Here is a 24,644-nt window from a genome sequence, read left to right as displayed (position 1 = left end):
TTACAGGATACTTGAGGAACATGAATTTGTCTGTCACAGTTTCTTTTCTTTTTTTTTTTTTTTTAAGATTTTATTTATTCATTTGAGAGAAAGAGAGCACAAGCAAGGGGAGTGGCAGAGGGAGAGGGAGAAGCAGACTCCCTGTTGTGCAGGAAGCCCGATGTGGATGGAGCTCAATCCCAGGACCCTGGGATCATGACCTGAGCCAAAAGCAGACACTTAACTGACGGAACCACCCAGGCACCCCCATCGGACAGTTTCGCCACTGTTTTAAGGACTATCTTTCTCCTCACCATCTTATTCCATCCACAACACCATCTTAGTGATCTTACACCTCAAGTGGACTCCCCACGCCAAATTGCCCCTCCCCATCTATGTCCCCTCAGCCTTCCTGGTCACAAGTGGTCAAATCAAAATCATCATTACTCAAATCCACACCCCAGTTGTTAGCAAGTCCAGTGGGCCTTGTATGCTGGATAATGTCCAACCGGACCACCTCTCACCATCCTCACTCTAGAGGTCTTCAGAAGTCACCTCACCAGGCTCCCTGTGTCCCCTCCCTCCACGCGTCAGCAAGGGGGACCTGGTAAAAGCATAACGTACAACATGTCACTTTATTCAGGCTCTCATTCAGCAAATATGTACATATTTACTCTGGGCCAGCACTGTTCTAGCAATTTCTTGACCTGACTAGAACTTCCTTCCTTTCAGGCAAGGGACAAGTGCCAAAATTAGAGTAAAATGTAGGAATTTCTTCTGGGTGCCCCTCTACCTCCTGGTCTGGGCCACTCCATTCCCCTCTCCCTGCACACACACCCATCCTTCATTCTCCTTTTCTCAAGGCTGGCTCCTTGACAGATGTCACTTCCTTGCAGCTTTTTCTTCCAGGTCTGAGAGATGTCACTTCCTTGGAGGGGCCTTGCCTGAACACCCCAGCCTCCCATTACCCGCCTTCTTCCTGTATTTCATTCTCATCAAGGCTCTTGTCACCATCCAGAATTGTTTCCCGTCTGCCTCAGCTACGGGGAACGCAAGCTCTGCGAGAGAGTGGTGGTGGCCCATCCAACAGCCTGGAACGGGGCTTGGTTTGGAGCAAATGTTCAATACGTATTTGCTGAATGAAGCAATCCATCCGTCAAGTAGAACTAGTGAACGAACTTGTAAATCATTAATGTGATCCAGGGCAGCAGATCGGGCATCGCTCAAAAACTAATCAACCCCTGTCTCAGGCTCTGCCATCTTATCAACATTAAAACAATAACAAAAGTAGTAATAAAAATGATTCAATAATTCCATCTCATAATTCTATTCTATCAAAACAGTTCCATAAGACTAATAACTCGGGCATTTATTCAAAGCCCTCAGCATTTACTATCTCTCTTCATCTGGTGACAACCCAGTGAGAGATGGTCCATTCTTCCCATTTGAATAGGTCCAAGCACTGGGGTGTCAGAGATGTTTCGTGACTTGCCCAAGGTCACACAGCCAGTAAAGGGCAGAGCCAAGACCTTCACACCAGGCCACACAGTTGTATTCAAATTTCCCTCAATAACATCAGGAAGCACAGATTGTGTACAAGAAACCCTGGAAGAAAAAGTTGCAAAGATAGATGATCGCAGAGGTGAATTGAGATGTTTCAGACAAAAGGTTTTTCAATGAATTCTGAACTCCTTGACAGAGATCCAACCATAGTATAGTCAGAATGTGATATAAACCATTTAATGAGCGCTTCCTCCCAACCACGTCCTGGGCTATGCACCTCACGTGCATGACCTCATTGCTATGTACTATTATCCACACTTTACAAATGAGCAAAGTAAGTAACCTGCTCAAGGTCCTAGGGCCAGAAAGGGATGGATCTGGGTGCTGAGCGCTGCCCTGATGGTGGAGATATTCACCACAGGAAAAAACCTAGTCCTCTGTGTTAAATCTGGTCAGTTGGCAGGAGTTTCTGAGTACAGAAGATACTAGAAATGCCTAATCAGGCAACGTTGAGACCTGTTTGCAGGACTTGAAGGAAACTATCCATGCCCCTTCCCGGAGAAGATCCTTTCCTTTATCTAAAGACACAATCAACCCCTTGGCAACATCTGGTAGTCACCCCTTTATTCCTTACCTCTAAACTGCGGCCTGTCATCTCAGAGACCAGGATGCTTTCCAGGGAGGAGGCTTGAAGTTTGGCAAGGAGAGCTCTGTTGGAGATGCAGGGGCCAGGCCACGGCCCGCTGTCACAGCCAGGGGCCTCGTCCCGGCCTGTGCTGGGGTCCCTCTCGCCCTCTCCCCGCCGTCCCCCCCGCAGGGCCCAGCTGTTCGAGCTCAGCCGCACCAGGGCTGGGACCACAAACATGGTCAGGCTGTGGGAGTGGAGGCTTCCAAACCGGTGCCCGGAATGGCCCGTGCCCTGGAATTTTCTGCTTGGTTCACCAATTCCTGGCTGGACCCTCTGTGGCTTTGGTGCTGAACAAGGCCGCCATTCAGTCTTTAGTCCTGCAATTAAAAGGCTCTGAAGGCAGGCGCTCCTTCGGCTTCCGGGGGATGATTCAGGTCGCAAGCCGGGGTCCTGAAATGTTGTCTTCTGGGTTTTCTCGCCAGTGTGTCTCCTCTGCGGTCCATTCGGTTTTGAGAAAAATTGGAATTGGAACAGAATGGGGGGGGGGGTGCAAGAATAAACTTAATTAGGCTCTCCTGACAGTCAGGTGGGAACTCAAGGTGTCCACAGTAGAACCTTGATTTCCTCTCCCCCCAAATCCTGCTTCACCCCCTCCTTCCTGTCCCAGCTGATAGTGGCCGCATCCCTCCCATGACTTGTGGACTCTTCCTCTCTTTCACACCCCACACCCTGTCCATCACACCTCCTGGGGGCCCACCTCCAAGTATTATCTAGAATCTGACCACTTTGCACCACTGCCTTGGCTCCCTCCAGCTCAGCCTGGAGCCTGCAGGAGGCTCCCATAGGTGTCCCCGCTCCGGCCCTGACTCGCTGCTGTTACTCCTCAACGCAGCAGCTGGAGTGTCCTGTTTAAATCAGAGTCGAATCAACTCACTCCTGCGTAGAGCCTTTGATGGCTTCCGTGTCCTTTGGAGTAAAAGCCCCAGTCTTACAGGGGCACTCGAGGCCTCTCTGCTCCAAACCTGCCACCAATGGCCCGTCTCCACCCTGCTCCTGACACCCGCCAGGCACCCTGAGGGCCTTGGTACTGGCTGTTTCCTCTACCTGGATGCTCCTTCCCCAGATACCCACATGGCTCCCTCTCTCCTGCCTTCACACCTGCTCAGATGTCTTATCTCAAGGAGGTGCACCCTGACCACCTTATTGAAAATGACAGCTCATTTCTCAACCCCTCCCCGTCTTCCACCTCTGTGCCCTCTTCCCCTCCCCATCCCTCGCCATGCCCTAGTTTTTTTTCCCCCTTCATAGCATTCAACACCCCCAGCATACTAAACAATGTGCTTAATGGTTGTGCCTATTGTTCCGTATCTATTCTCCTCTATGACAGGGAGCAAGCCCTGCAGGGTGGGGATCTTTGTCTATTTTGTTTGCCCGTGTATCTCAGGCAGCTGGACAGAGCCTGACACGTGAAGGGAGCTTAGGAAAGATGTGAAATGAAGGGGAGGCCCTTCGAGGCACAAAATTTCTGTCCAACCAGGATGAGAAAGAGCACAGAGAAAATGTTTTAGATCTTCCAGCCCCTTGTGGAGCTTAGAAGGGGAAGAGGGAGTAGGGGAGGGGCTGGGGACCAGGTAGGGACCCTCCCACACACACAGTGACTTGCAAACCTATGCCCACCCCCACCCCAACACGGAAAGTAGGTCCTGGACCTCTAGGGGCCCCTAGCTAGGTGCAGGGAGAGCTCCACCCCTGACCCTGAGTGGGGCTGGACAACGGACGACTTCCACCCATGGGGTCCTCAGCTGGTGGGGCTTCTGGCTCCAAACCCCAAGTCAGGCTGGGAAAAGCAGACAGAGCTGTAGGGTATATCTTTCCCTACCTGTGGCCTCTAGCAGCCTCCAACCTGGACTCCGGGCCTTCCAGACACGCAGCTTTCTAAATAAAAATGTTGATTGCTGAAGAAAGAGAATGGTACAGAGTGAGCCTAACAGAAGTGAGCTCTCTGCAGAGGCTGGAAGGCAGTGTCCTGCTGGGAATTGTAGCCATCCAAGACAGTGCAGCCCCTTGTCTTGTCAAACCCATCCTGGCCCCAACTCTTTAATGAATCTGGTCACAGACAGCTGGTCTCCCTCCTCTCTCTCCCTCTCCATCTGGGTGTTAAGGCGAAAAGCAGATTAGAAATGTCACTCCCGTGGCTGGCTCAAAGCCACACCATCAGTCCACGCTCGTTCAACACTCACAGGTCCAATGACCTTCCCTAAACACTCAGGTATTGGGTTTTGAGAAATCTTCTACTTATATGAATTTCATGAACTCAACTATGACCCAGGGTAAGTCTTTATGAGCAAAACAAAGAAATGCTCAACAAAAAGGAGTTTGTTCTCCTTCATGACTCCAAACAGAGTCTATGCATGTCGAACACACACAGGGCCTGCCCAGTTCTCTGTTGTAGGCAGGGAAGGGGAGGTGTGTCCTATAAGGGGGTCTGCCAAAGATATTCCTTCATCTTACTGTTCAAGAGTATATACTTTCAGATTAAGGCCAGAGGCTGGAAGAGTCCTTCACAAAGCAATTTTGAAATCCTCTGGAAAATGATTGTTGGAACATCTTTGTCTTTGATTAAAAATAAATCAGAAGCCAAAGTTTTAGCACTAAGTCATTATTTTACATCCAATGCCTTGAAATTGCCACATATTTGGGGGAGTCAATTAAAGCTATAAGCTCATTTTGTCCACTTGAGTGTTCATGTGCTTTCATGATGCCCTTGGGAAGTAAGAGATGTCCTGGAGTCGTTGTTACTTAGTCATTGTTTTCTTTAGTATAAAGCTGGAAATGAACAAGGTGTGATTTATCTGAAGAAGGACCACACAAAGAGATGAAATTCAGGACCTGTGTTAAGACGCCTGGTGAATCTCATTTTCTATTCTGTGTGTGGACCACCAAAGCATCTCTCCCACTAAACAGAAGCCCTAAGAATCACTACATAGCATTTTTAACAAAAAGATGTACCGTGGCTTAGGACTTTACGCTTCTGATACCTTTAGGCAGCCTTAGAAAAAACAAACAAACAAACAAACAAACAAAAACTATGGAGGTTCAGCTGTAATTTTTCAGTTTGTGAAAATTCTGTTAGAAAAAGAAAAATCTAAAGAATTTAGAGTCCCTGGAGGCAGTGATCTTCAACTTTGTTTTGTGGGAGAAAAATAGTCACATAAAATTAAGCTTTGTGAGAGAAGTTCTATGATGACTTCATTTCGCCTTTTTCTCCCCTCAATGAGACATTAATCCTGAAATCCCCAAATTGTTCTCCCTTCAGATGTCATGATAAGTAACCCACTTTTTCTGTGCTTTGTAACAAGCAGAAAACAATAGTACTGAGTGATCAGATGGTACAAGGGATTAGCAGAGAGGTTAGCAATAAGCTTTAAAGGTTTATACCTGTGGCTCCTTTAGTCTGAAACTGGGTCCCCTATTGGTGGAGACAGGAGCCCTGTTAACCAACTCAAGGCAAATTCCATGACAATTCCTCGGTAATTGGTAGTCCCAGCTGAAAGGGTAAATTGTAAATAAGCACAGAAATGAAACCCAGTTTTCACTCATCAATGGACTCCCTACAGGTCAGTCTCATTGAAATAAATAACCTTGTAGATAATGACAATGCAAGCTTACTCCAGAGCAATTGAGATACACTGTGTGTGTGTGTGTGTGTGTGTGTGTGTGTGTGTGTGTGTGTGTGTGTGTGAGTAAAAGCAGTCTTTGCGCTTACTGATGGAATTACTTTAAAGCACTTACTAATGTGTTCGGTGGGTTCATGGTGGCACTTCAAGAATCTGAAAGTCAGTAGAGTCTTTTCGATTGTAGCTACTACTCATTGTTCTATGAAGGGAAGGACACAAAACTGTTGCTTCTGGAATAGAAGATGTTAGGTAGAGGTACATAAGATGAGGTTTTTATGTTTCTTCACAGCGTGATGTTAAAATTCAAAGGACTTGCAATAGTTTACTCTTGTTTGTAATGGGAAATTTCTTTTTTAAAGATTTTATTTATTCATTCATGAGAGACCCAGAGAGAGAGGCAGAGACATAGGCAGAGGGAGAAGCAGGCTCCATGCAGGGAGTCTGATGTGGGACTCGATCCCAGGACCCCGGGATCATACCTTGGGCTGAAGGCAGACGCTAAACCACTGAGCCATCCAGGCATCCCTGTAATGGGAAATTTTTAAAGGGGGAAACTTTATTAAGAGAGAGAGATTTCTTTCCTCCTTTGGTTAGCGATGGAAAAAATCTCTGAGGAAAACACACTGGGAAAATATCAGGACACACCTGAGATTTGCGGACTTTAAAGAATGAGTCATCATTGTGCTGGGCGTTCAGCAAGGCATTTTCGATCTAGGAGTTCATGTGCTTTGGTTTTGGGGAAATTTCCTGTTATTTCTCTGACATTGTCCTTCCCTCCATTGTCTTGACTTTCTCTGGAATTCCTTTGCATTTGTTTTTGGAATTCCTAATTTGATTCTACCTTTCTTTTCTCTTCTACCTATCATCTCTTTTTGTTCTAGCTCCTGAGAAATTTCCTCAACTGTACCTTCCAACCTGACCTATTGATTCCCTCCCCCACAGTATTTTTCTTTTTGATTCCCCAGAGATTTTTCTTGCATTTGAATATTTATTTATTTAATAGCATTCCAAGCATGCAATTGTATCTCATCTCTCCTGGATAACTAATTACAGGTTTGTTTGTTTTTTTCTTCTCTCTTCTTGCTTGTTTTCTCTTTCTTTTTTCCTGTTTGCTTTGTGTTGATCTCTATTTTTCAGCTAGAGACTTCCTATTAGATTATTCTTGACTTCTGTTCATATTTAAGGATGGGGCACTACAGAGGCAATTGGAAATCGTTTGTGTGGGTGGAGCTTGTGACTGAACTAATTCCTGCAGGGGGAAGGATAGGTGGGGATCCCAACATTTCCCTGGAAAGGCTCCACTGCAAGTTTTATTAGGTCCTTTCTCTTGAGCTGGTCAATTTCCCCCCAAGTGAATAATCCTCTCTCCTGTGGAGGTTGGGTATAATCCCGGCTGCCAACATTCTGAGCCCTAAGAGAGGGAAGGAGGCAGAGGTCTCATTGTTCAGAGTCAGAGTCAGACTTAATCCTTGTTTGGGGTTCTGTGCCTCATCTGCGCTCGCCTCCACACTGCGTCTTTCTACGTCCAGATTTTTTTATGCCTTTTGTCTGATGCTTTTCCTGTTCTATTATCTTTATCCGTATAGGTTTTTACTTTTTAAACCCTTTACAGTCATTTCATTTGGGTTTAGGAAGGAATGAAAATAAATGCATACACTCAAGGCTTCACGCTTAACCAGAAGTCCTGCACATTCATATTTTACTTTGAGAGGATTAGTGCAAAGCTCATTCATATTAGGAACAATTATTGTTCATAAGCTATAGTGAGCCCAAGTGGGAAAGAGTAGAGAAAACATACGCGCCAAAAAGATGTCTACGTTCCACCCAGAGTGGTAGAATTTCAATTCTAAGTAGACTGTGCCAAATTAGATCCATATATTGTGTTGTCGTTCCCAGAGCAACTTAAAAAACTTTTGTAGAACATTTCTTTGAATAGAAAAGCTAGAACTCTTTTTTAAAGATTTTATTTATTTATTCATGAGTGACAGAGAGAGAGAAAGAGATAGAGAGAGAGGCAGAGACACAGGCAGAAGGAGTAGCAGGCTCCACGCAGGGAGCCCGACATGGGACTCGATCCTGGGTCTCCAGGATCACACCCTGAGCCAAAGGCGGCACTAAACCACTGAGCCACCTGGGCTGCCCCACTAGAACTTTTTTGTATAGAACTAAAACTATATGCCCTAGTATGTAAATAAAACATGTCTTTGTCTAGAAAGACTACACAAAGAAATATAATGCCCTAGTATGTAAATAAAACATGTCTTTGTCTAGAAAGACTACACAAAGAAATATAATGGAACACCCAATAGATAAATTAAAATGGTATACCAAAAAAATGTCCAAAGAGCCTAAAGGAGGGCAAGGAAGGCCAAATAAAGAAACAAAAAATGGAGAGGACAAACAGAAAACTAGTAATAACATGGTAGACCTAAATTCAAATATATTAATAATTATATTAAATGTAAATAGCCTCAACATACCAATCAAAAGACAAATTGTTAAACTGGAGTTTTTAAAAGATCCAACTACATGATTCCTATAAGAAATCTACTTTATGTACAGTGGTGTAGGTATATTAAAAGCATAAAGATGGAAATATATATACATGCTAACAAACAGCTGGAGTGGTTATAGCAATATCAGACAAAGTAAATTTCAGAGCAAAGAGATTACCAGGAATAAAGACAAATATTAGGTAATAATAAGAGGGTCAACTCACCAAGAAGACATAATAATTATAAATGTATAGGCACCTAAGAACAGAGCTTCAAAATGTATGCAGCAAAAACAGAAATAGGGCAGTGGGCCTCTGCCACTCTCTTGAAAGTAAGCTTTGACATATCTTTAGAAAATGGATTTCATGATATATGAATGGTTACTGGCATTATTATTATTACCAAAATCTTGGGCTCATTGATATTGGTGATGCTGGTCTCATAACAGGAGGTGGGAGATATCTCTGGTCTATTTTCTGGAAGCGATTATGAAGAGGTGGTGTTATATGTTCTCTAAATGTTTGGTAAAATTCACCAGTGAAATCTTCCGGGCCTGGAGTTTTATTTTCCTAGAAGGATTTCACTATAAATTCAATTTCTTTTTTTTTTTCAAGATTTTATTTATTTATGAGAGAGGGAGAAAAAAGCAGGGGGGAGGAACAGAAGGAGGAGCAGAAGGAGTGGGACAAGCAAACTTGGTGATGAAAGCAAAGCCCCATGCGGGGCTCAATTCCACAACACTGAGATTATGACCTGAGCCTTAACTAAAAGTTGGACACTTATCTGAATGAGCCATATAGGCACCTCTATAAATTCAATTTCTTTTTTTTTAATTTTTATGATAGTCACACAGAGAGAGAGAGAGAGAGGCAGAGACATAGGCAGAGGGAGAAGCAGGCTCCATGCACCGGGAGCCCGACATGGGATTCGATCCCGGGTCTCCAGGATCGCGCCCTGGGCCAAAGGCAGGTGCTAAACTGCTGCACCACCCAGGGATCCCATAAATTCAATTTCTTATAACAGATATAGAACTGTTTAGTCTATCCATTTCTTCTTGGGTCAGTTTTGGTAGTTTGTGGCTTTAAGGAATTGGTCTGTTTTGTCTAAGTTGTCAAACTTATGTGTATAGAGTTGTTTGTAATATACCTTTAATATTACCCCTTAATGTCAGTGAGAGTCTTTCATTATAATCTTCTATTTCTGATCTTGGTGATTCCTGTCTTCTCTCTTTTCTTCTTTGTCCATCTGGCTAGAGGTTCATCAGTTTTATGGATCTTTTCCAAGAACTAGCTTTTGGTTTTATTGCTCTTTTTCTATCATTTTTCCATTTTAAATTGTACTGATTTCTGCTACTAACTTTATTATTTTCCTGCTTCTGCTTGCTTTGGATTTATTTTATTTGTATCCTAATTTCTTAAGATGTAAGCTTAGCTTTTTGGGTTGAGATTTTTTTCTAATACAAGCATTCAATGCTATACATTTTTCCTCTAAGCACTTCTTATTTGCATCCCACAAATTTTCATATGCTGTATTTCCCTTTCACACTCAGTTTAAAATATTTTCTGATTTCTGTTGAGACTTCCATTTTGATTCATGGATTATTTAGAAATGTGTCCTCTAAATTCCAAATACTTGGAGATCTTCCAGGTATTTTTCTATTGATTTCTAGTTTCATTCCAATATGGTCAGAGAACATACTTTATGGGATTTAAACTCTTTTACAATTATTAAACTTTGTTTTATGCCCCAGAATATGGTCTATCATGGTGAATGTTCTATGTGCACTTGAAAATAATACGTGTTCTGCTGTTACTGGGTGGACTATTCCATAAGTGCTCATTAGATTCATTTGAGTGATGGTAATATTCACTACTCTATCCTTGATAATTTTCTGCCTACTTGCTTTACTAATTCCTGAGAGAGACAAGGTGAAGACTCCAACTATAATGGTGGATTTGTCTATTTTTCCTTTTATTTCTAAGTTTTTAAAAATTAATTAATTTATTTTTTTTAAGATTTTATTTATTTATTTATTTATTCATAGAGACACACACACAGAGAGAGAGGCAGAGACACAGGCAGAGGGAGAAGCAGGCACCATGCAGAGAGCCTGACATAGGACTCGATCCAGGGTCTCCAGGACCATGCCCTAGGCTGCAGGCAGCGCTAAACCATTGCCCAACGGTTTTTTTTTTTTAAAGATTTTTTTTTTTTTTAATTTTGAGCTGCGTGTCTTTCTAAGGAACTCCAGAGGGAAGCATACATGATCCTGGTTATTGTCAGCTTCTCCAGGAAACAGAACTTGCAGGTCAGGCATCATCATTCCTAAGATGCCAGCCCTCTTTCCTTGGGAAAGCTTGCTTTCTTTCTTTCTTTCTTTCTTTCTTTCTTTCTTTTTTCTTTCTTCAGATTTATTTATTTATTTTAGAGAGAGAGAGAGAGAGAGAGAGAGAGCATGGGTGGGGGATGGGACAGAAAGTGAGGGAGAGAATCTCCAGCAGACTCCCTGCTAAGCACAAAGCCCTAGACTCCAGAGACATCAGGCTTCATCCCATGACCCAGAGGTCATGACCTGAGCCGAAATCAAGAGTCTGACGCCCAACCAGGTGTCCAAGGGAAAGCTTGCTTCTGAACCTTGCTCTTGGTCCTCTGACTTCAGCCTGGCCTCTTGAGATTATTCTCTCATATTTTACTTCCCAGAGTCTCCTAGGATCCTACCTCTCTTGCCCCCTCCCCCCCCAAAAAAAACCAAACTTCCTTTCTCTCCCTGTTCAAATTTCCTAATATTTAACAAGCAGAGAAATTTAGTTTCTTTGAGTCTTGGAGCCTCATTGCACAACCTGAAGGTCCAAAAATAAAATGTCCCCAGGATGAAGAACACTTTGCCCCTTAGTGAAGCTTTCTTTTCCCCGGAATTCAGAAGCAGCTGGGCAGGTTTTAGGTTTTTGTTTTTGTCTCATTCGTTTTTATTTTTCACTTCCTGTCCCACTTCAATAGTAGAAAGACAGGCAGTGTAAGTTTTGTGCACTACTTATCAGAAAAGCAAAGTGTACAACTGTCTTTCTCTGTTGTTCTGCTCCAGATGTATGGTTAAATGCTGCTCACCTTCTATTGCTTGCTAGTTCACAAGCACACCTTTTCTATGCCTTACTGTCTTGAAAAAATTTTAATATATATATATAATTGAATTCTCAGAACAAATTTAATGCCCATTTGTGTCAAGACAGACCAATTCATAAAAAAATTTATTAAGTACTCTGTTTTATACAAAAGAAGATAAACAAAAAGACACTTTTACTTTGCATTCTTATAGTCTTAAAATACTATATAGGAGGGGCGCCTGGGTGGCTCAGTCAATTAAGCATCTGTCTTTTGCTCAGGTCAAGATCTTAGAGTCCTAGGATTGAGCCCTACATCGGGCTCTCTGCTCAGCTGAAGGGGTCTGCTTCTCCCTCTCCCTCTGCTCCCTCCCCTACTCATTCTCTCTCTGTCTCTCTCAAATAAATAAATAAAATCTTGAAATATATATATATATATTTATATATATGTGTATATATATTTATATATGTGTGTATATGTGTGTGTGTCTATATATATATATATATATATATAAACATCACCAGCTCAGAGTTAGATTTCCTTAAAGCCATGGCTACCCTATAACTTTATACTGCAGTGGGCAGCAAAGATCTAAAGAGGAGAGACAAAGCCTTTCCAGAAATGTCTTCACTAAAAACACTTACTTTCCACACATCCAGAATAGTTGACTAATGCATTCTTTCCACTTATTTTCCCCGCTTCCACTTCCAAATTTGAGAAAAAGCTTGCCCTCCCTTACCCAAAATTTCAGTTTTGCAGTTAAAATGGCATGAATGACTTTAGTTAGGAGTAAAAGGCATTGCAGTGAAAGAGCTACTAATTATCTTCTCACCAAGCTTTCAGAAACTCCACCAGGGGGCTCATCCATCCCTACCAAGCTGCCACAGACCCCGAGATTATGTTGTCTATGCTGGCATTAGAAATTCCCTCACATGGTTCCCCTCCCACATCCCCTGAGTAATAGACAGTGACGACAGGAGGCAAGCTGTGTAGGTAACTGAAAATGCCGAACTACTGGTTTCATTTCAAAACACATGACCTACAAAAGAACAAACAACCAGCCACGAGTGTGGCAGATGAGGGATCCTAATGCCTACCAAGAAAATTACATAAAGACAGAGGAAAGTGTAGAAAATCAAATTGGACATACCAACGAAATTAACCACGTATTGGCACTCATCACCACCATCAATCTTCTATCTCAGTGTCCCTCCCTCTGATTCTATTGCCAAGAAAGCCTCCACTAGTTTGTCGGTCTCCTATATCACATGGGATTGACCTGGCCTGGAAGCTCTCAAGGAGATGTTCACAGCTGGTGGCAAGAAGAACTATGGACCGAGGTGCTGGCACTTGCCCAGCAGACACAGGGGACACAGCATTCATGTGGTCTGAAGGGGCAGGCTGGCAGAAGGGTGCAGTGTGAACAACATAACCTTTTCCTACAGGTAAAACAAATCATCTCCAGCTCGGGGAACTGGAGCATTTGTCAACAGTGTGTACAGATCATCAAAGAGTGAGGATGAGCTTCCAGGTACAAATCCTGGCCGGTTGGGCTTTTTGGGGCTGCCTGAGTCTGGGAGCTCTTCTGTTCCTCCTGTGTCACCTTCTCAGAGAGACCTTCCTTAACTTCTCTTTCTCAACTAAGTACTTAGCTAATGCATGGATGAATAAAGCAATGGAGCACACACCTGAGTTGAGTTTCCTCCTTTGTCATGGGGAGAGCCAATGGGTCTTTGCAGACCTTCACTGGGCCCCCACAATGTGCTGGCTCAGAAAGGAGCTCTGGGGGTGCAGTGGGGAGACAAAGAGAGGAGCCAAGGTGAACTTTCCTGGCAGGAGAGGATCCCAAGGATGAGAGACAAAATACTAAAAATGCCTGACATGGAGTAAGCTCTTGATAAATAGGAGCCTTTAGTGCCTCTTAAAAGAAACCCCAAACTTGGAAATCTATGCGAATGAGACAAAGAAATTTTCTTGTGCTTGGAACATTTCAAGGGTCCTCATTCTATCCAGGACTTTGCTTCTCTTTTTTCCATGCACAACTCCTCCCACCTGCATCCTCACCCCCTGGACACATTTGAAATACAATTCTGTTCACAAAACTTCTAATTTGGGATGTGAAGTGATGTTAATGGTAATAATAAATATAATTAGTGCTTGAGTAGGACAACAGGAAAATAGGATGGTTCTGGACTTGGAGACTCTTTTAAAAAAAGAGTCTCAAAAAATTCCCTCTGGGGCAAAGCGGCAGCTCAGAGCCTACTCAGAGCAGCCCCCCATCAATGGTCCCAAAAGCTCTTCCCCTCCAACTATAGGGAAAAGCCCTGCAACCCACCAAGTGGGCCACTGCAGGCTGGTCTTGGTGGTGACAGGTCCAGGAGAGAGAAATAATGTCCTCGGTCATCGGTGGTGGTAACAAAAAGAAAAAAAGCTCTGGTGGAAGCAGAATTTGGACAACTAAAAGGAACACATCAATGGCATGTTCCAGAAAAGGAAGGAGATGACAAAGGTGGCCTGAAGAGGTCTATTTGTCCTTAACCCTAATCAGGCAATGCTGGGAGGCGAGTGGGGGCACAGGGGTTCTCGATCCCGTTTATGATGGGGGGGGACACTCTACAGGAAGATCTGTGCTTTAACTTGAAATGCCATTAAATTGCATTTTAGGGGCAGTTGGCTGGCTCAGTGGGAAGAGCATATGACTCTTTTTGTTTTTGTTTTTGTTTTTGTTTTTAGCATGTGACTCTTGATCTCAGGGTTGGGAGTTTGAGCCCCATCTCGGTGTACAGATTACTTAAAAAAAAAAACCTAAAAACATTTTTAAATAAATACATTGCACTATCTTAAAGATTGCATTTATTTATTTGAGAGAGAGATAGTGAGAGATAGAGGTAGCAAGAGAGTGAGCACAAGCGGGAAGGAGAAGGAGTTATGGGGCTCCATCCCAGGATCCTGGGATCATGACCTTAGTGAAAGGCAGATGCTTAACCCACTGAGCTACCCAGGCACCCCCTAAATAAATTGCATTTAAAAATAATTTCAGGGATCCCTGGGTGGCGCAGCGGTTTGGCGCCTGCCTTTGGCCCAGGGCGCGATCCTGGAGACCCAGGATCGAATCCCACATCAGGATCCCTGTGCATGGAGCCTGCTTCTCCCTCTGCCTGTGTCTCTGCCTCTCTCTCTCTCTCTCTGTGACTATCATAAAAAAATAAAATCTTTAAAAATAATAATAATAATAATAATTTCAAAGATGTCATTTAAGCAGTATATGTGTTTAATTAAAACTTCATTTTGTCAGTGCTAAGTAATTCAAGGACTAGACTTGTAACAACCCTCTAAGGATATTGGTCACGACCCGGATCACCGTTTTCCAAAGAGAAGTCTGTGGGTTCCATGCCCAAGGTCTATCTCCAAAGCGTCTTCCCCTCCCGTCCCCACTGTGCGGCCCCTGTCAGGCCACCACCTGGGTTTCCTGGCCTCCAGCCCCCATGCAGCTGCCAGGGTGCTCTTTCTGAAAAGCAGAACCATCCAGGCCATTCCCTGAGCTGTACTCCTTCCTGGGCTGTCCCGCCACCTCTAGAGTCAAAGGTGCATTGTAAGCATAACCCCTTCAGAGTGGGGCCTTCAGAGGCCTTCAGAGTGTTTCCTGCTTCCAGGCTTGCCAGCCACCACTTTGCCCCGGGCCCTTTGGGCTCAGCCACAACCTGCAGCTCTCCAGCAAGCCTTGCCACCTTTCCCACGCTCTTCCCTGTCCAGAAGATTCTGCCTCCTATTTCTCAGTCCCCAAGCCCCCATGTATGTCCTTCAGCCTCAAAGATAATCTCACCAAAATCTTCCTTTTTTAAAAAAGATTTTTAAAAATTTATTTACTGAGGGAGAGAGAGAGAGAGCGCGCGCGAGAGAGCTAGCATGAGCAGGGGGGAGGGGTGTAGGCAGAGGGAGAAGCAGACTCCCGCTGAGCAGGGATCATGCTTTGGGGCTCCACCCCAGGACCCTGAGACCTGAGCTCAAGGCAGAGGTTTAACCAACTGAGCCACCCAGGCGCCCCCAAATCTTCGCTTTAAATTCCTCAAGCAGGGGATCCCTGGGTTTGGCACCTGCCTTTGGCCCAGGGCGCGATCCTGGGGTCCCGGGATCAAGTCCCACATCGGGCTCCCGGCATGAAGCCTGCTTCTCCCTCCTCCTGTGTCTCTGCCTCTGTGTGTGTGTGTGTGTGTGTGTCTATCATGAATAAATAAATAAATCTTAAAAAAAATAAATTCCTCAAGCAGCTGGTTGCAAATTCCTCCAAGTGACCAGAGTGTACTACAATCCCCTCTATTATAGCATCTTTGATTGAGGGTGTGACTTTTTATTTCATTTCTGTATTTCTTTTTCAAGATTTTATTTATTTATTCATGAGACACAGAGAGAGAGGCAGAGGGAGAAGCAGGCTACCTGTGGGGAACCCGATGTGGGACTTGATCCCAGGACCCCAGGATCACAACTGGAGCCAAAGCCAGATGCTCAGCAGCTGAGCCACCCATACATCCTATCATTTCTCTATTTTTTTAAAGATTTATTTATTTATTTATCCATGAGAAACACAGACTGAGAGAGAGAGAGAGAGGCAGAGACATAGGCAGAGGGAGAAGCAGGCCCCTTCCCACAGGGAGCCCGATGCGGACCGGATCCTGGATTCCGGGATCACGACCTGAGCCGAAGGCAGGCGCTCAACCGCTGAGCCACCCAGGCGTCCCCATTTCTCTATTTCTTCAGAGAATATGAGTTCTTTGAAAACTTGTCTCACTTAAAAAAAAAAAATTCCCAGTGCCTAGCATTGTGCAAAGCAAAAGGTAGCTTCTTCTTGGGTGGAATGAGTGAGTGAGCCAATGGTGCCCTGCAGGTGCCGCAGCGCTCCTTCTGCAAAGCGAATCCGACCACATCTCTCTCTGACCTACCTTCCTTCCTGGGCTCCTGCTCTGGTGAGGAGTTTACAAGGGAGCTATTAACAAACAAGAATTCAATGAACCAAACAAACAAAAACGAAATGGCCGCAGAAGGGGAGAAGTCCAGGGGACTCTGACAAATTACTTATTTTCACTGAGTTTCTGTTTCCTCATTTGTGAAATAGGAGGGCTGCCCCAGGGTGAGCTCTAAAGGAATCTTCCAGTTTTCAAATTCCAGCTGGCAGGGCTCCAGGAAGGACAGTTTTCTGGAGTCCTGGCAGCTATAACCCAAGTCTTAGCACCATCTAGTGATAAACCGGCTCAGTAGCAGCAAGGAGGAAGGCTGGAGAATGAGGACCATAGGCAGAGAAAGAAACCTCCAGCTTATTTTAGGAGGCAGCAAGAAATCAGGTCAAATGTGAAGTAAAGCCAAGAGGCCTAACTTGGGAGACTTTGAGTCCTTCCTCCTGGTGTTGGAACTAACGAGCCATGAACAGGTGAGAAGCGGCCAACCGGGACCCTTAAAACACTATCAAGGCAACAAAACAACGCCTGTGTGCTATGGTCCTCTTGTTCTTTTATTAAGTTACTGCTTGCTATCTCAGTGGAAATCTTTTCCTTGGGAGGAGATGTACTTTTGAAGAACCTATGGTGTGGCACTCTAAAAGTCCCCCCAAAAGTACAAATTATTCAATTCAAAGTTTATATGAATTTTTGAAATGTCTTTTTTTTTTTTTTTTAAACCTTCATCAGAGTGCAATAAGAAATGTTAAAATTTCTAGGTGGCTCAGTCAGTTGCATGTCTTGCTCCAGCTCCGGTCATGGTCCTAGGGTCCTGGGATCAAGTCCCACATTGGGCTCCCAGTATGGAGCCTGCTTCTCCCTGTGCCTGTGTGTCTGCCTCTCTCTGTGTGTGTCTCTCATGAATAAATAAATAAAATCTTAAAAAATTAAGATAAAATAATTTTTTTTTTTTAAAGATTTTATTTATTTATTCATGATAGTCACACAGAGGGAGACAGAGAGGCAGAGACACAGGCAGAGGGAGAAGCAGGCTCCATGCACCGGGAGCCCAACGTGGGATTCGATCCCGGGTCTCCAGGATCATGCCCCGGGCCAAAGGCAGGCGCCAAACCGCTGCGCCACCCAGGGATCCCTAGATAAAATAAATTTAAAAATAGAAACCTGACTGATGGAGGATGACACCGAGTCTTTGCTCCATGCTCTGTCCCTGCGGCCAGGCTCCCGAGATGGCATTCTGGGCAAAGCAAACAGTTAGAAGCTTCTTCACAGACACTCGAGCGAAGCAGGGCCTTTGAGTGGGGAGCAAGACTAAGCAGTCCTACATCTAAACCATCTCTGAAGGCAGATCCCATTGGAGGGCGTAATTCCATTTGCCAAAAAACAACCTACATCTGCAGAGGGCCTGCTTCTAGAAACCTGTCCTTATACATCCTACCTCACTGGGGTGCAGTAGAAGCCCACTAGCTGTTTATTGGCTGGCAATGACTTACATCACTGAGATGCAGTAATTATTATTACACGCAACCCCCCCCCCCCCCCCCCCGCTGCGCCGGACACATATAGTGTGACATGGCAACCAGGACCATTTCACCATAGTGACCGTATTTTCCAAACCCAATCTGAAGCCATGCGCACAGACAAGGACTTCTGCGCACACAGATGTGGAGGGGACGCAGGGACTGCCCGTGCACATCACCTCCAGATCCTGCCTTGGGAAATGTATAATCTCGAAGTGTCTGGAAAAGGCAAAAACTGCAGATGGGGGGCGTCTAGGTGGCTCAGAGGTTGAGCATCTGCCTTCAGCTCAGGTCGTGATCCTGGAGTCCCGGGATCGAATCCCACATCAGGTTCCCTGCAGGGAGCCTGCTTCTCCCTCTGCCTGTGTCTCTGCCTCTGTGTCTCTCATGAATAAATACACAAAATCTAAAAAAAAAAAAAAAAAACTGCAGATGGAAAAGCTAGTTGGTGTTTTCCGAACTGGAATCAGAATGAAATGGGCAGGGTTTGGAGGCAGCTTTGAAGAAAGGGGGTAAGCAGCCGGGCACAGTTGGCTCAGGCATTAGCAACATAGAGGAATGTTGCTTTTTAAGAGCCATGGACTCAGGAGGCAGGTCTGGGCCTGAGTTTTTTATTCTACCTGCTGTCGAACATACGCCCTAACCTGTAAGCCGACCAGAGGTACCTCTTTTACTTCCAACACAGTTACATAAAAGATGACCCGTTCTACTTAGATCAGCTCAAGTTTACCTGACAAATCTGAAACGAGGCTTGGAAAACAGACTCCAAATAAAATTTTAAATTCTAATTGTGTTGAAATCGGTACCCAGAGCCCTGGGGGGGCGGGGGGGAGGGAAGGTCCATTAGCTCGGTACCAAGTCATCAGCTTCATCATAAATTCCAAACAAGGGAAACCCCTGCAATTAATTTCATGGGGATTTAACATATATTAGGTGATTGTGAATGTTACCTTCCAAACAGCGCCCATTGAAATGTAAATGTGTTCTTTATTCTCCAAACTCTCCCATTATTTTCTTCCCGAAATTCCATTTGGAAACTGTGTACATCCGCAGATGTCACAGTCATTACCTCCTTTTTGTTGATAAGTATGCTCGAGGTTTTCATAAGAGTTATCTTTCCTGTAATGAATACTCAGCAATCCAAGCCTGCCTTTCAGCTAGCTGGATGTAAGTGTCTCTTGATTAATGGACCTGTCAGCTCCATCAGTGGCTATCATACAACAAAAGCTCAGCCTGAAAAATGTCACTTCTTATCCTGGTCGTCCAAGCATTTCTGGTTTACAAGCTTTGTGCACCAATCAGACATACCTAGGATTTCATTTTGGGTTTGGTTGATCATAAGGAAAGTTACATTAAAGTAGATAACTGAAGGATTTAATGTCATAGGACGATTTCTTTTGTTCAAACAATGCAATTTCTACGATGGAGGGTTTTCCTTTTCTTTCTGGTTTTTCAGTCCTATCTGCTGAACTGCTATCTAACCACTTAAATCAATGTATAGATCAATATAAACAACATCCATTTTTTTCCCCCTCAATTCTGCCTGGAGTTAGAGCTTTGCAAGACTAGAACTGCTTTGGATGAAAAAAAAAAATCAAGTCCTTAAATGAAATTATTCTGCTTTAGTAAGTCAAAGACACAGAATCAGTTAAAATTAAGGGTGTATGCTGTGAAAGTCAATTTTGTGTGTGCTTTTATGTTGTTGGATTCCATTTCAGTGCACGAATCAGAGCTCTCAGATTATAAAGGGACAGAATCATGGGTGACTCCAAGCTTCTAGATAGACAATATTCTTTTAATATTTTTTCTTTTTTTTTAAGATTTTATTTATTTATTCATGAGAGACACACAGAGAGAAAGAGAGAGGCAGAGACACAGGCAGAGGGAGAAGCAGGCCCCACGCAGGGAGCCCAATGGGGACTCGATCCTGGGATTCCAGGATCATGCCCTGGGCCGAAGGCAGGCACTAAACTGCTGAGCTACCCAGGGATCCTCCTTAATATTTTTTCTAAAAGATTTTGTTTTTAAGTAATGTCTATACCTGACGTGGGGCTGGAACTCACAACCCCAAGATCAAAAGCCTTATGCATTACGGACTGAACCAGCCAGGTACTTGTAGATTGACAATATTCTTGAAAAATTATGTAACTTTCTACATAGGATAAATTTCAAGGGGATTATGAAGACCATTGGTCCCAAAATTATAAGAGAGTGGATTACCTCAATGTGTTCCACATTATAAATAAAAGCACCAAATGCCATGCTGCGGGCCCCCATAATACAAGGAAGGCAAAAAACTCTTTCAATGTCTGGGGAGAAAAAATGTCTGGGGGGATAGATAACATAAAACGTAGGTCTCAAAGGAAACAAGGACTAGTGTAGGGTATAAAATTTCCATAAGTATAAAAATCTAAAATGTTCCTAAATAATAAGAAATGATGGGGCACCTGGGTGGCTCAGCGGTTGAGCATCCGCCTTTCGCTCAGGTCATGATCCCGGGATGCTGGGATCAAGTCCCACACTGGGTTCCCACAGGGAGCCTGCTTCTCCCTCTGCCTGTGTGTGTCTCTGCCTCTCTCTCTGTGTCTCTCATGAGTAAATAAATAAAATCTTTTTTAAAAAAGTAATAAGACCCTCAACTGAATACAGTAGAGTAAGGCTCATACACTGCAAATACACAACTTACATGGAGTATGAAGAGATTTAAACAAGCTTTCTGCAGAAACTAAAGTTTATGCTGAAATAAAACCTTAGAGAAATCCATAAAGTCTCTGTAGCTGACCACTTTATTTCATTATGCCATTCTAATAGAGCAACCATCTCTTCTGCTAGATATTCCACAAACACCAAAAAGAAATTGCCAAGGAAAACAACTTCAAATCTATATGCACACGGAGCACTCACTGAGTGCTGCTTGCTGGTGGTGCCATTTCTACATCCTATCGTTTGCTGACAAATTAAGAGGAATATTCTTATTTTCTTTCATATTAGCAATCTCATACAGGTACTGTTAGGCTTCTGCTGTTTCCAGTGGGTGGGTGCCCTTGTTTTCCTGGTAAGCCAGTCTGAGAAATTCTGTGATTCAGCAAGTGTTATTCCTGGTTTCGGTTTAATGTCTTTAGGGGTATTACTCACATCTGGAAGAATTACCCCAGGTTGCAATGGATAATTCAAATCTGAATCATACAAAGTTTCTAATCTCCTTATTAGTCTTCAAAAAGTTCTTCTCCATAGTTACCATGTCATGTTCCTAAGGGGTAATTTAAAAGGGGCTCTACCTGTATCCTCAGTTCTATCCTTGTAAGTAAATGTAGTTTCTGATAGAATGTGAAATATTATTTTTTGGTACAAATTTTTGTGGCTCATACTCTTTCCTGGCAGCTTTCTTCCCTGGTAAAAGTGCTGTTCATTATAATTTTTAAAATTTATTTATTCATGACAGAGAGAAAGAGGCAGAGACAGAAGCAGGCTCCCATGACTCTGGGATCATGCTCTGAGCCGAAGGCAGATTCTCAACCACTGAGCCACCCAGGCATCCCTGTTCATTATAAATTTGCCCAAAGTCATCAATGTATTTTCCTCCGTAGAACTAAGGTCAATCTGATTTTACAAACTTTTGCTTTTAAACATTTTAGGCTTATCTGTGGAAATTTTCAGTCTTATCTGAATTATTCTTTTGGACCTGTCTGGAAACAGTTCGGGTTCTTTTTTACCCTTTCTTTAAGGAGCAAAACGCTTTGTTTTTAGATATTTGGAAGTGTGAAAGGCGGGGTTGACCACAGCAGTCTCTGTGTACATTGCTACATACATTGGCTATGGGGAAATACAACTTCCCTGGATTTCTTGGTGCTTGTGTAAAAGCCCTGGCCTCTGGAGGCCCTTCCAAGCTGTGATAATTAGATCTGTAGTCATTTATCTAGCTAATTGCTCTTCTCTGAGAGGATAATGAAGTTCCACTATCTCAGGGAGAGGGCCAAATGGCTCCAGTTGGATCTAGGACCCTAGGTGAAGCCACAAGGCTGCAGAAGTCTACGGTGCTATCTCTGTGGGTAGATAGTCACATCAAAAGGAATAAAGTCCTAGAATGTGCAGACTCCACAAGCGGGTAAAAGCAGACACGGGGGGGGGGGGGGGGGGGGGGGGGGGCTAACTCCTGGAGAGACTATTTACATACCAAAGGGTTGGAGTTAGGTTTCAGATCCATTTGGTATCCAAGCAGAGTCTTTCAAGAAGGAAGGGGGCTATCTACTTCCTTCCTGTTTGTTTATAAGCAAAGAAGCATTATTTTTCCCTTGCATAGGACATTTGACCCCTGGCCAAGGGCTAAGGTCTGGAGGACTCTGGGGTGGAGGTGACATATTTATTTTTTACTTTAAGGCAGTTAATAAGAGATCTGTCTCAGATGCAGAACACCTTGTCTACCTACACATTCAGGTTACAATTAATAACAATAAACATTAAAAACCAAACACTGACAGACTGGGTGATCTGACTGGGGCGGCAGGGGGGGGGTCCTTTCCCTCCTGCAAGAAACATGACCAGCTCTGGAGAAGGGAGGGAGTAAGGTGTCCAATCAAAAGCTTAGTCCTGCCTTTCCAGGCTGGGGGTTCCTGAGGTCAGCAAAGGAGGCTGCAGGCTCTGTGGTGCAGTTGGTCTGCACTGAGCGGATTGCCAGATAAGATACAGGATCCCCTGTCAAATGTGAATTTTGGATAAATAACAAATAATTAATAGCATAAGTATATCCCAATATCACATGGGCCATACTTATGCTTTAAAAAAAAAACCCTCCATTCATTCTTTTTTTTTTTTTTAAGATTTCATTTATTTGAGAGAGAGTACAAGTGGGAGGGACAGAGGGAGAGGAAGAGAGAAATTCAAGCAGACTCCATGCTGAGTGCAGAGCCTGAGGCCCGGCCCTATCTTACCATCCTGAGATCATGACCTGAGCCACCCAGGCGTCCCTTTTTTTTCTTTTTCTTTTTTTTTTCTTTTTCTTTTTTTAAGATGTATTGATTTATTTGAGAGAGAGAAAGAGCATGCAAGTGGGAAGAAATTCAAGCAGACTCCACACTGAGTGCAGAACCCAATTCAGACCTCTATCTCACATCCTTGGGATCACAATCTGAGCTGAAACCAAAAAACCGGTTGGTTAACTGATTGAGCCACCCAGGTGCCCAACCCTCCATTCATTCTTTTTTTGAAATTGAAATTTAACTGGCCATCCCATACTTTTATTTGCTAAATTTGGCACCCTACCACAATGACAGGGACCTCTTAGAGATGCCAATAACTCATGTGCATTGAAAGAATACATTTTAAAGGGCCCTTTTAAAAGACGAAGGGGGCCGTCCTCTTCATTTGTGAAGGGTTGTTGGAGGAGATTGTGCTCAGATACCAAATCCAGGAAATGTGGACATCTATAATTTACGTGTTAGGGCTAAATGTGTCCCCCAACCCGTTCATGTGAAGGCCTAACCTACCAGTTTGGAGATGAAGCCTCTGAGGACATAATTAAAGCTAAATGAAGTCACACGGATGGGGCCCTGAGCCCATAAGCGTAGTGACCTTAGAAGAAGAGACACAGGAGAGCTCAAGCTCTCTCTCCACATGCACAGAAGAAAGGCCTTTCGAGGACCATGGGAAAGCAGCCATCTGCAAGCCCAGAAGACAGCTCTCACCAGAAACCAACCCTGCAATCTCGGGCTTTCCAGCCTTCAGAACCCTGAGAAAATACATTTGTCATTTAAGCCACCCAGTCTGTGTTTTGTCCTGGCAGCCTGAGCTGGCTAAGGTGACACAGGCACAGCGCCACAAGTGTCTGCAGAACTTTTTTTTTTTTTTTTTTTTTTTTTATTCATGATAGTCACACAGAGAGAGAAAGAGAGGCAGAGACATAGGCAGAGGGAGAAGCAGGCTCCATGCACCAGGAGCCCGACGTGGGATTCGATCCCAGGTCTCCGGGATCGCGCCCTGGGCCAAAGGCAGGCGCCAAACCGCTGCGCCACCCAGGGATCCCCTCTGCAGAACCTTCTTACCGCCACCCTGGAGGGATTGTTTTATTTCTTCCAGCACAGAGACACAACTTCGAAGGCCTGGAAAATAGTAGAAAAGTGCTTGGCACATAGAAAGATCTTTTAAAATTATTGAATGAATGAAAGTTACCCACCTGAGGTGGCACTGCGGGTCTGTGGCAGAGGTGGAGCAGGGGCCTCTCAACTGTTTCCATCTCTTGCCCAGGAGTCCCGGTCCCCTGAGGATGAATCCCTTTGCCTGTGTAGGTTTGGCTTTCCTCGGCTCTCATCTGGGTTTCCTAATTCCCTTTCTGATCACCTCACAGCAGCACAGTGGACAAAACTAATCGAATGAGAAAGCTGAGAACCTTCAAGAGCAATCACCTGTGTTCTGAGCCTTACTTGTTTTGTTTTTAAAGGTTTTATTTACTTATTCATGAGAGACACAGAGAGATAAGCAGAGACACAGGAAGAGGGAGAAGCAGGTTCCCTACAGGGAGCCCGATACGGGACTCGATCCCAAGACCCCGGGATGATGCCCTAAGCCAAAGGCAGACAGATGCTCAACCACTGAGCCACCCAAGAGTCCCTGAGCCTTACTGGTAAGAGAAAACAGTGAAAGGCACCAGTCTAGAGGATCAGTCAGAAGGAGGGTCTGTCCCAGGGATCTTTGCTGTTAGGTCCTTCTGCAGATAAGGGCGGAACTGGAAGAGCAGGAAGGGAAATGTACCTTGATGCCCAAGTGCTCCTCTGGGGTAAATCACTGCCTTCCACTGGGTTTCC

Source organism: Canis aureus, chromosome 5, assembly GCF_053574225.1.
Source record: "Canis aureus isolate CA01 chromosome 5, VMU_Caureus_v.1.0, whole genome shotgun sequence".
Lineage (NCBI taxonomy): Eukaryota > Metazoa > Chordata > Mammalia > Carnivora > Canidae > Canis > Canis aureus.
Note: the sequence above shows the minus strand (reverse complement) of the source record.